Here is a 9,079-nt window from a genome sequence, read left to right as displayed (position 1 = left end):
TCTCGTTTTATCAACACGTGATGAGCGTGGTCCTATCCAGTGTTGCCAACTCTTCAGTAAGGAAAGCAGCTATTGGCTGTCCTAGAAGTCTCTAAATGACGTCATCACCTATTTTGCATAAGTGGCCATGTACTTTTAATTGTGATGGACGTTGTTGGAGAGAGTACGTCGTGGGAGAGACAAAAAGTGAGTAACAAAACACCCTAAATATGTTTCGAACTACAAATGAACTTTCTTCTGTCGGTTCTTGTTTTTTTTAAGGTCACAATTCCAACCCTCCCCCTTTATCTGGGCTTGGGACCGGCAAAAGTGACCCAAAAGAGACACTCTGGTGGAGTTACTTAGTTGTTTATTTAATTTTTAGTTTAGTTTTCTTAATTTGGTTTGGTTTTTAACCTTATGGTCCACTTAGGAGCCTACAACAAGTCACAGTAAAACATTAACATTTTTCACCATAACATTGTTAATGTAGATTGTATACAAAAATTATCTAAATGGACCAAAAAGAGACAATAGAAAAAAAACTGTCAATGGCAATGTGAGAATTATGGTAACTAGTCTGGCCCTAATTCAGGTTAATATTTTGTATTTTTTTTTAATATAAGCTAGGGCGGGATCAGTCAGCAACGGCTTCCCGCATGAGTGATTCATTTGCTGTCTGGACGCGGAGGGGTGAACATCTCCTGCTCTGACTGCAGCTGGGAGGGACTGCTGAGCGAGGACTGGGCCGCCTGTGAGTGCTTTAGGACGGGGGTGTGGCCCACGGCAGCACCCGCTGCTCGTTGAGAAGTGTAAGAACAATACGTGCTTTCACATCAGAGTCTCCAATAACTCCAGAAAAAGTCACTAGATTTGTCGCTAGTCGCTTTTTTGTAAATGTGTCGCTAGAGGGGTCTGAATACTCGCTAAATATAGTGACAAAGTTGCTAAGTTGGCAACACTGGTCCTATCTAAAAACGGATTTGTGCAATCTGGGATCCTTTCGACGTCCCTACCTTAACTCCCTACTACTTATTCTATGGTATATTGGCGATCACACAATGTAATATGCATCCCGCCACCTACTTTGCGGGATGGAAACAGGATTCCCTCAAACTAAACTACCAAAAAATAAATAAAACATATCTGATCCCTACACAGGCTCAAGGGGAACCTGGGAGGGTGGGTCTTCCAGTACCCATTGCAAGTCTTCCAATGTTAAGTTGTTGAGTCCCGAAACTTTTCTGCTGCAGCCACAATAATGTCTAGTTTCTTTGAATTCTGCTGTACAGTTAACTGTGGCAATGAACACCCCCCCCCCCCCTTTTTTTTTGAGCACAGGTTGTCTTTTGTCTGTCAGCAAACATTTACAACAGGCTGCGGGGTATCCACTACCATCTCTTCACTAGCATTACTTGTTTTCTCAAACCTTTTAATTGCCTCTGCATAGGAGATTTGATTGACCGCTCTAAATTTTGCCATCTCAATTTCCTTCACCCTTACAGGGCACTTCAGGATCATGATACCCACCACAATTGCAACACCGTCATCCTTCTACATACCTTTCTTCAGTATACTCTTCGTCTGCACGCACTTGAAACATGGCCAAATTCTATACAATTCTTACACTGCGGTGGTTTGGGGACGAAAGCTCTTCCGTCGTATCTTACACAACCAAGCTTCACATGCATAGGTATTTGCTCTTTATTTAAAAAAACAACAGGCCTGACAGACTTGTCTTTTTCTCCATTCACACAGCGGGTCAGACGCCGGGCACCAACCACACCAGGAATTCTCTTCAAGTATTCAACCTGAACATCCGTCGGCACCCCTGAGATGACTCCTTTGACCGGTGCTCTACTCCAAAGTTCAAAACACAAAACTTCTGTTGTCTGGATCCTTTTGAGGCCCACAGCAATCTTCCTCTGCTCTTCAGAAATACAATTAATTAAAATAAGACCTCTCCTGGTCACTCTGACAGACTCTTCCAAGTGTATATTTGACAGCTGAAACTGGTTTCCCACATATGCATCCCAACAAGAAGCGCTTCATTATCATTTACACATGTATTCTTCACTCCAATTTTAGACAATTTCCTTTTTGTTCCAGTTTTCAATATTACTGTTGTCCATTCAGAACATTTGCCTTCACCAAATTTACTCAACACGCTGATCCATTTGAACACATCAACCATTTCCGCCATCTTCCTCCCTTAACCTCTACCATTTTTACATGTCAACTTCAATGGGGTAGGGACGTCCCAAGAATCCGGATAGCAAAGATCTGGTTAAAAAGGGTACTCCACCGCCTCACTCTCTGCTCATTACAGTACTTTGCCGCGTCTACTGGAAGATTAGATAAATTCACACAAAATCAATGTGAAAAACAAATGCCCCATAGGACTGCATTACCCCTGCACATAAGTTTACGTTTATAAACAACTAAAAATTGACATGGATTTCATCAGCCAGTGAGACAGACTTGCACACTATAACATATGAAAAGAAGTACAAAAGCAAATTAGAATGGTTACAAAAACGTTTGTGTGTAACAAACTTTTATTGTGTGTGTGATTGAAAATGCAGAAGTGCAAGAAAGAGAAATGGACCACAGAGTACATTATCCATGACTGAGGATTTCTTCTATTAAACTCTACAAATATACAATTATTTTCTAATCAATTTACATTTTTACAGTCAGTTAGCATTAAACATATTTATACAATTAAATGCATAGCTAGCACTCTTGTGCTGTCGAATCAGTTCTGATTTGACCGTTTAGACCCATCGGACAATGAAAAACAGCTCATCAAAGCAGAGGTCATCTGAGGGTGATGCAAGATACGGCAGCTTCAACACAAAGCCTCTCAATACGCCCCCTAGTGCTGCCACTCTGATAGTGGAGAACACAGCTGCCAGGTAGTAGAGGCCCTGTCCCCTGGCACTCTACCCCGGACCTGGCTGAAGACTAGGGATCAACTCCTAGAGTACCAGAAGCTTAGGGTCTCCTTCCATAAGTGCCCTGTGGCTAAAGAGCTCATAAATACTGGGTTCATACACCTCCTCAGTGGCTGTCACGATGGCACATATCCCCACAGCGCTTTTTGCCATTCTCAGTGCAGGAGGTACATAAAACCCTGAAATCCTTAGATCAGAGAAAGCCTGCAGGTCCTGAGCTTCTTGATCCCTGCTTTTTAAAACTGGCAGCTGATTTTTATAGCTGAACCACTTACCTATCTGTTCAATCTAACCCTGGAATTTAATGAAATTCCAAAGATCTGGAAATCAGCATTTGTTCTATCCACTTTTAAAAGGGGGAGATCCAACTCTTTTAAATAATTATAACCCAATCTCAAAGATGTCACCCCTGGCGAAAGTACTTGAAAAACTTGTTAGTCTATAAAAACTATTTTTATCTGTTCACTAACTCTATTTTATCAACGTACCAATCGGGCTTCAGAAAGAAGCATACCACAATTAAAGCAGCCATGAAGGTTTTAAATGCTATCACTGAAGCCCTTGACAAAAAACAGCACTGTCTCTCTTTTTATTGATCTCTAAGGCTTTTGATACAGTTGATCATGCTATACTGAGGCAGAGATTGTCGAGCGTAGGTCTTTCGGCGCATGCAGTTGCATGGTTTGCTAACTATGTGTCTGATAAAAGAACTCAATTTGATGGACTCATGTCTGTTAAATTGTCTGTCTAATGGTGTGCCCCAGGGCTCTGTACTTGGTCCCCTCTTATTCACTATTTATATAAATAATTTAGTCAAAAATGCGCAACTTCACTTTTATGATAATAGTTATTTATTGTTGTGCCTCGTCTCTCACAAAAGCTTTCCAGAACTTGCAAACTGCTTTTTATACTGTTCAACATACCTTGTGTCAATTGAAGCTTATCCTCAATACTGACACCTAAACTAATGGTGTTTCCTAAGGCAAGAAATAGAAGAAATGTCAGGGCAATGAGATTGAGACTGTAACCTCATATAAATATATTGGAATTGAATTGATGATGGCCTCTTAAATTGCATATTCAACAACTTACAAAACAATTTGAACTTATGTTGGGATTTTATTTTAGGAATAAGGCCTGTTCTTTTGAAGCCAGGAGGAGGCTAGTATCAGCTACATTTATGCCTTTACTAGACTATAGGGGTATGTTATATATGAATGCTTCCACACGGAGCATTGAGATTTATTTTAAACTGCAAAACCCTTACGTCCAATGCACTTTATATACAAGGGTTGGCTGGCCTTCTCTCGTCAATCGTAGTCACTGGTATACTTCTATTTACAAAGCCATTTTGGGTTTACTACCATTTTATTTGGGAATTTTCATTGTTCACAAATGTGGTGGGTACTCTCTTCGTTAGCAGGACTTTATCCTGCTAACTGTTCCAAATGTCCGAACTGAGTTTGGTAAAAGGGCTTTTATGTACTCTGCGCCATCTGCTTGGAACGCCTTTACAAAATACTTTTAAATTGGAAGAACTTGTCCCAATTGGTGTTTTTAAATCATTGATGAAGGATTTTGAGACTGATTCCCTAACATGTCAATGATTTTAATTTGATGTTTAATGATTTTGAAATACTCCTATGAATTATGTTTTTTTTCCTAGGTTACCTGTTGTAATTGTGTAATGACTTGGTGCTGCCTATCTTGGCAAGGATGCTCTTGAAAAAGAGACTTCAAATCTCAATGAGCCCTTCCTGGTTAAATAAATAAAATATGAGTCCTGTGAGGCTATGCAGGTTATGGACACCACAATGGTCCTGGATCCGGAAGTGGCGGGCCAGAAAGGGGCTGAGATACTTATATCCCAAGTGGTGCAGCTCATCACACCTAGCACGTATGCTGCTGCAGTAGTGATCATGTCCACCGACAACCCCACCGCCACCTCGCCTGCCAGTGTCACGTTCTGGATGTCGGCCATGGTGATCTTGCCGTTCTTGTTGAGCATGGTGGAGAGGGCAAACGACGTGAGGATGGAGAAGCTGAAGCCTATGAAGGTGTGCAGGATGGCCCTGTGCTGATCATCTCCCTTCAGGGTTAGAGCAAAGTTCAGGGAGGGCCAGAACACCCAGAGGAATAAGATGTCCATAACTGACAGGATGTCTGACTGGTAAATGGTGTTCTCCTTGCCGTGGCCCTCATTCAGATGTGGCCTTTACAGGACAAACGTTACACCCAGGCCGAAATAGCAGGCTAACAGGTGGATGAGGATGGATCCCCCTGCATCGTTGATCTTCAGGTACTTGAGCACAGCCCATTCATTGACTGAAAACACTGAGATCTCTAGCAGGGCTTTGACTAGGAGGTGCACTAGGCTGGTCTTACCCAGGACGGCCCCGAAGGAGATTAGCACCACGGCACAGGCAAACTGCATTGATCAGGTTGATGACCCCCAGGTGGATATTCCCATCATGGCTGAACTGGAAGTAGCCCTGTACCAGGATGGCCCACTGGATGGTGAGGGTGGCCATCAGAAAGTTGAAGACCGTCCCACTGAAGCCGTAGAGGCAAAAGAAGGCCAGAAGGCACCCAAAACCCATTTAATATCATCACCTGAATGTCAGCAAAGAATGGGTAATATCTGTAAAGTGCGTTGTCCAGGGGTTTGGTCTCATTGTTCTGCAATTTAGCATCATCGTCACAGCTGACAAAGGCAGCATAGAGGGCTAGGAAGAGCACCTCCAGGACAGGCATTCTCACCCTCAGATTGGTGGAATGCTTCTTCACGCTGACAGCTGTTTCACAAATATGACCAGCATTACTTTTTCTTGCCATTATATTATCTCTCCCTAGATAAGAAAATCATAGAAACACTGCTACTTGTACTTTACAATAAGCCATCTCAGGGTCAGTGTTGGAGAAGCTACTCTATAAAATATAGCTACCAATTACTTCACATTGGAAGAAGTTGAGATACAGTAAAGCTACCCTGAAAATAAATATATACTGAACCAAAATATAAATGCAACAACTTTTTTATTTTTTAAATAAATTCATTAGGCCCTAATCTATGAATTTCACAGGACTGGGACAACAGATATGCATCTGTTGGTCAGATACCTTAAAAAATGGTAGGGGTGTGGGTCAGAAAACCAGTCGGTATCTGGTGTGACCACCATTTGCCTCATGCAGATCTCCTTCCTCCTAGAATTGATCAGGTTGTGGCCTGTGGAATGTTGTCCCACTCCTCTTCAATAGCTTTGCAAAGTTGCTGGATATTGGCGGGAACTGAAACATGCAGTCATACACGTTGATCCAGAGCATCCCAGATGAGCTCAAGGGGTGACATCTGGTATGCAGGCCATGAAAGAACTGGGATATTTTCAGCTTTCAGGAATTGTGTACAGATCCTGGTGACATGGGGCCATGCATTATCAGACTGAAACATGAGGTGATGGCGATGTATGACTGGCACGACAATGGTCCTCAGGATCTCGTCACGGTATCGCTGTGCATTTAAATTGCCATTGATAAAATGCAATTGTGCTCGTTGTCTGTAGCTTATGCCTACCCATACCATAACCTCCCCTGCCAAAATGGGGCACTCTATCACAACGTTGACATCATACACGTGGTCTGCGGTTGTGAGGCCGGTTGGACACATTGCTAATTACGGTGTAGTTCGGTTCAGCGTAGTTTGTTTAGGTTTTCGCTCCAACCATAAAAATGAGCTGGTAAGATAAATCAGGTTAGTTACAACTGGGGCTGTAGTGAAAACCTACAGGAGGGTAGTGCTCCAGGAACAGAGTTGGCGAGCCCTGGACTAGACTTTGGTGAGTGGCACTTATTTTTTAAATTTCTTTTTGCAGCTAACCAGTGCTCCCGCACGTTGACTCTGTACTAGTACCCCCCTGTATAGTCTCGCTATTGTTATTTTCAGGGGTGGAAAGAGTACTGTAAAATCCTATTCAAGTAGAAGTACTGTTACTTTTAATTAAATTGTAATCAATTAAATGTACTGGTGTAAAAAAACTACTCAAGTAAAAAGTAGCACATTTAAAAAAGTTACTTTTACTCTGACTACTGTTACTTCTAAAATTTGCTATTTAAATTGATGGTTATTTTTATTCTCCTTTTACAATAATGGAAGTTGGAATGCAAGCTTCACAAATGAATATCAAAAACACTTTTCTATATACTACTGTATATTGTGGTGTACAGCAGGTCAGCCACCAGGGGGAGACTCGTTGAGGCCTGGTGACAGACGGAGTATACATCACGAGACGATGGCTCCATCTGCTGGACGTGCCAGGTCTCGACGGGCTCTCTGGCCAGGACTAATTGGGGCTGATTGGGGATTGGTGAGTAATCAAGGGCTGATTGCTCACCAGCTGTACAAGTCCCATAAAGCTGCCAGAAGGGCAGCACACGGGGGAGAGACTGGGGGAGGAAAGGAAAGGAAAGGACTCCTGTATAGTTGGCGGACGGTACCAGAGGTAACGGGAGGGAGTTCAGTTTTTGATCTCCACAGGATACAGCAAGACCCGGAGCCCAGAAGACGGTAATATTGTAATATTGTTTACATGTAATGCTTGACAGGCTAAATGTTCCATAAAACACCTGAAAATAACCAACAAGATAATCCAGCACAGCTGATTTTAATATTAAATCTTCAACTTTCATGTATACAAATGTTCAAAAGGCATATTTTCTTTGTGGAACTACCTATCGAACACTTAACTCACTTCACTTCTCTCTGAATTTGCCCTTCAGTTTCAGTAGGAGCTGATTTTCTAACTTAATTGAGTTTATCCTGCAACACAACATTCACATATTCAGTGCTTCAGAAAACTGTTGTATGTGGCTGGCAACACAATCATATTATTGGCATTGCAATAGCTCTAACACAGACTTCCACACTTGTTATTCTCAGATACTGAGATTGATTTGAGTTGTTGAAATGCATTCAGACCTAAAATTCTCTGAGTTGAGTCCATGTCTGGCTGTACCCAAACATACTTATATGCAAAGGTTATTGTCCAGCACCTGTAATGAAACTTAAATAACGAAAAAAAGAAACAAAACAATTAAAGAAAAGGCTCAAAGACCAAAAGATATCATCATATGGACAATGAGGTTAAAACCTTTTCGAGTAAAGAAATCATACCGGCTGTGACATTAGCTTTGTCAGTCCAAGATGTCTTAACTTTGGCAGAAGGATTGCAGCAGCAAAAAGCTGTAACTCCTCCATTTTTTCCAAATAACTTTTGCAGACCATTCTGAATGGCTCTGATAAGTGATAGGCACATTTGGCAAGATGTTAACATCTCATGAACAATAAATATTATTGTAATAGGAAAACATTACATTGATTCAAAGATTTGCTAGTCACATTTTCACTTGTAATTCTTCACACACACTTCTTATGGCATCCTCCCCCTTCTCTTGTATGATACGTGTGATCCTCTCCACAGCCAGGTACGTTGAGTTCCAACGTGTTTGATTTGGACAGATCAACTGCAGTTTGCACTCATTCGCTACAACTTCAGCAGCTAATGTTGACCGCCCCGTTTTATTCCACATGGCTTGGCATTTGGCAAAAGACGACCTGGACAACCTTTTGTAGCCATCACTATTTGTTTCTGCCAACGCAGAATCTGTTCTTGCAATGAGGTTCAGCAGGTGACACGAACACCGTTGATGCTGAGGGAGTTGATATTCTAGGCCACTGTAATTTTCCAGGATGGAATAGGTGTCTTGGTATTCAACCTGCTCTGCTGGCTCTTCAGCATCTGAGTCTCGGTCTGTTGACTCTACTGCCTGGCTCTGTTCACCAAAAACATTGAATGCTTTGATGAAGTTTGATCCACTCTGTGTGGTTCTTACCACTTTCCCCTTGATCCTGTATGCACAATGGATGTCATCGAGGGCACCTGCAAGCACATCAAATGTGTGGGAACCTCTCAATCTCTTGCATGCGAGTGCAGCAGAACGTCTCACCAGAGTTTCTTCATCTATCCATGTAACTCCTTTGATGAGCTGTCGAACAATCAGTGGTGGTGGCAGCATAATTTACCCTGCCAAGGTGTGGCCTAACTCTCTTCTTCATGTGACTGGCAGCTTCATGTATTCTTGAATGAACA

The 9,079-nt window shown here is 42.1% G+C and overlaps 1 long non-coding RNA gene and 1 pseudogene across 1 annotated transcript; one reads left to right on the top strand and one right to left on the bottom strand.

Annotated features, from left to right (window-relative positions):
- Position 1: 1 nt before the first annotated feature.
- LOC123727287 (uncharacterized) lies at positions 2-1,957 on the top strand. The gene is made up of 3 exons (XR_006759219.2): positions 2-186; positions 606-791; positions 1,738-1,957. It is a non-coding gene; the product is annotated as an uncharacterized LOC123727287 (long non-coding RNA).
- Positions 1,958-4,672: 2,715 nt separating this feature from the next.
- Positions 4,673-5,771, bottom strand: LOC106571882 (ammonium transporter Rh type B pseudogene; annotated as a pseudogene).
- Between the last annotated feature and the right edge of the window lie 3,308 nt (positions 5,772-9,079).

The sequence above is a fragment of the Salmo salar genome, chromosome 15, assembly GCF_965601325.2.
Source record: "Salmo salar chromosome 15, fSalSal1, whole genome shotgun sequence".
In the NCBI taxonomy this organism is placed as follows: domain Eukaryota; kingdom Metazoa; phylum Chordata; class Actinopteri; order Salmoniformes; family Salmonidae; genus Salmo; species Salmo salar.
The sequence above is the reverse complement of the archived record's forward strand: the minus strand, read 5'-3'. Positions and strand labels throughout refer to the sequence as shown.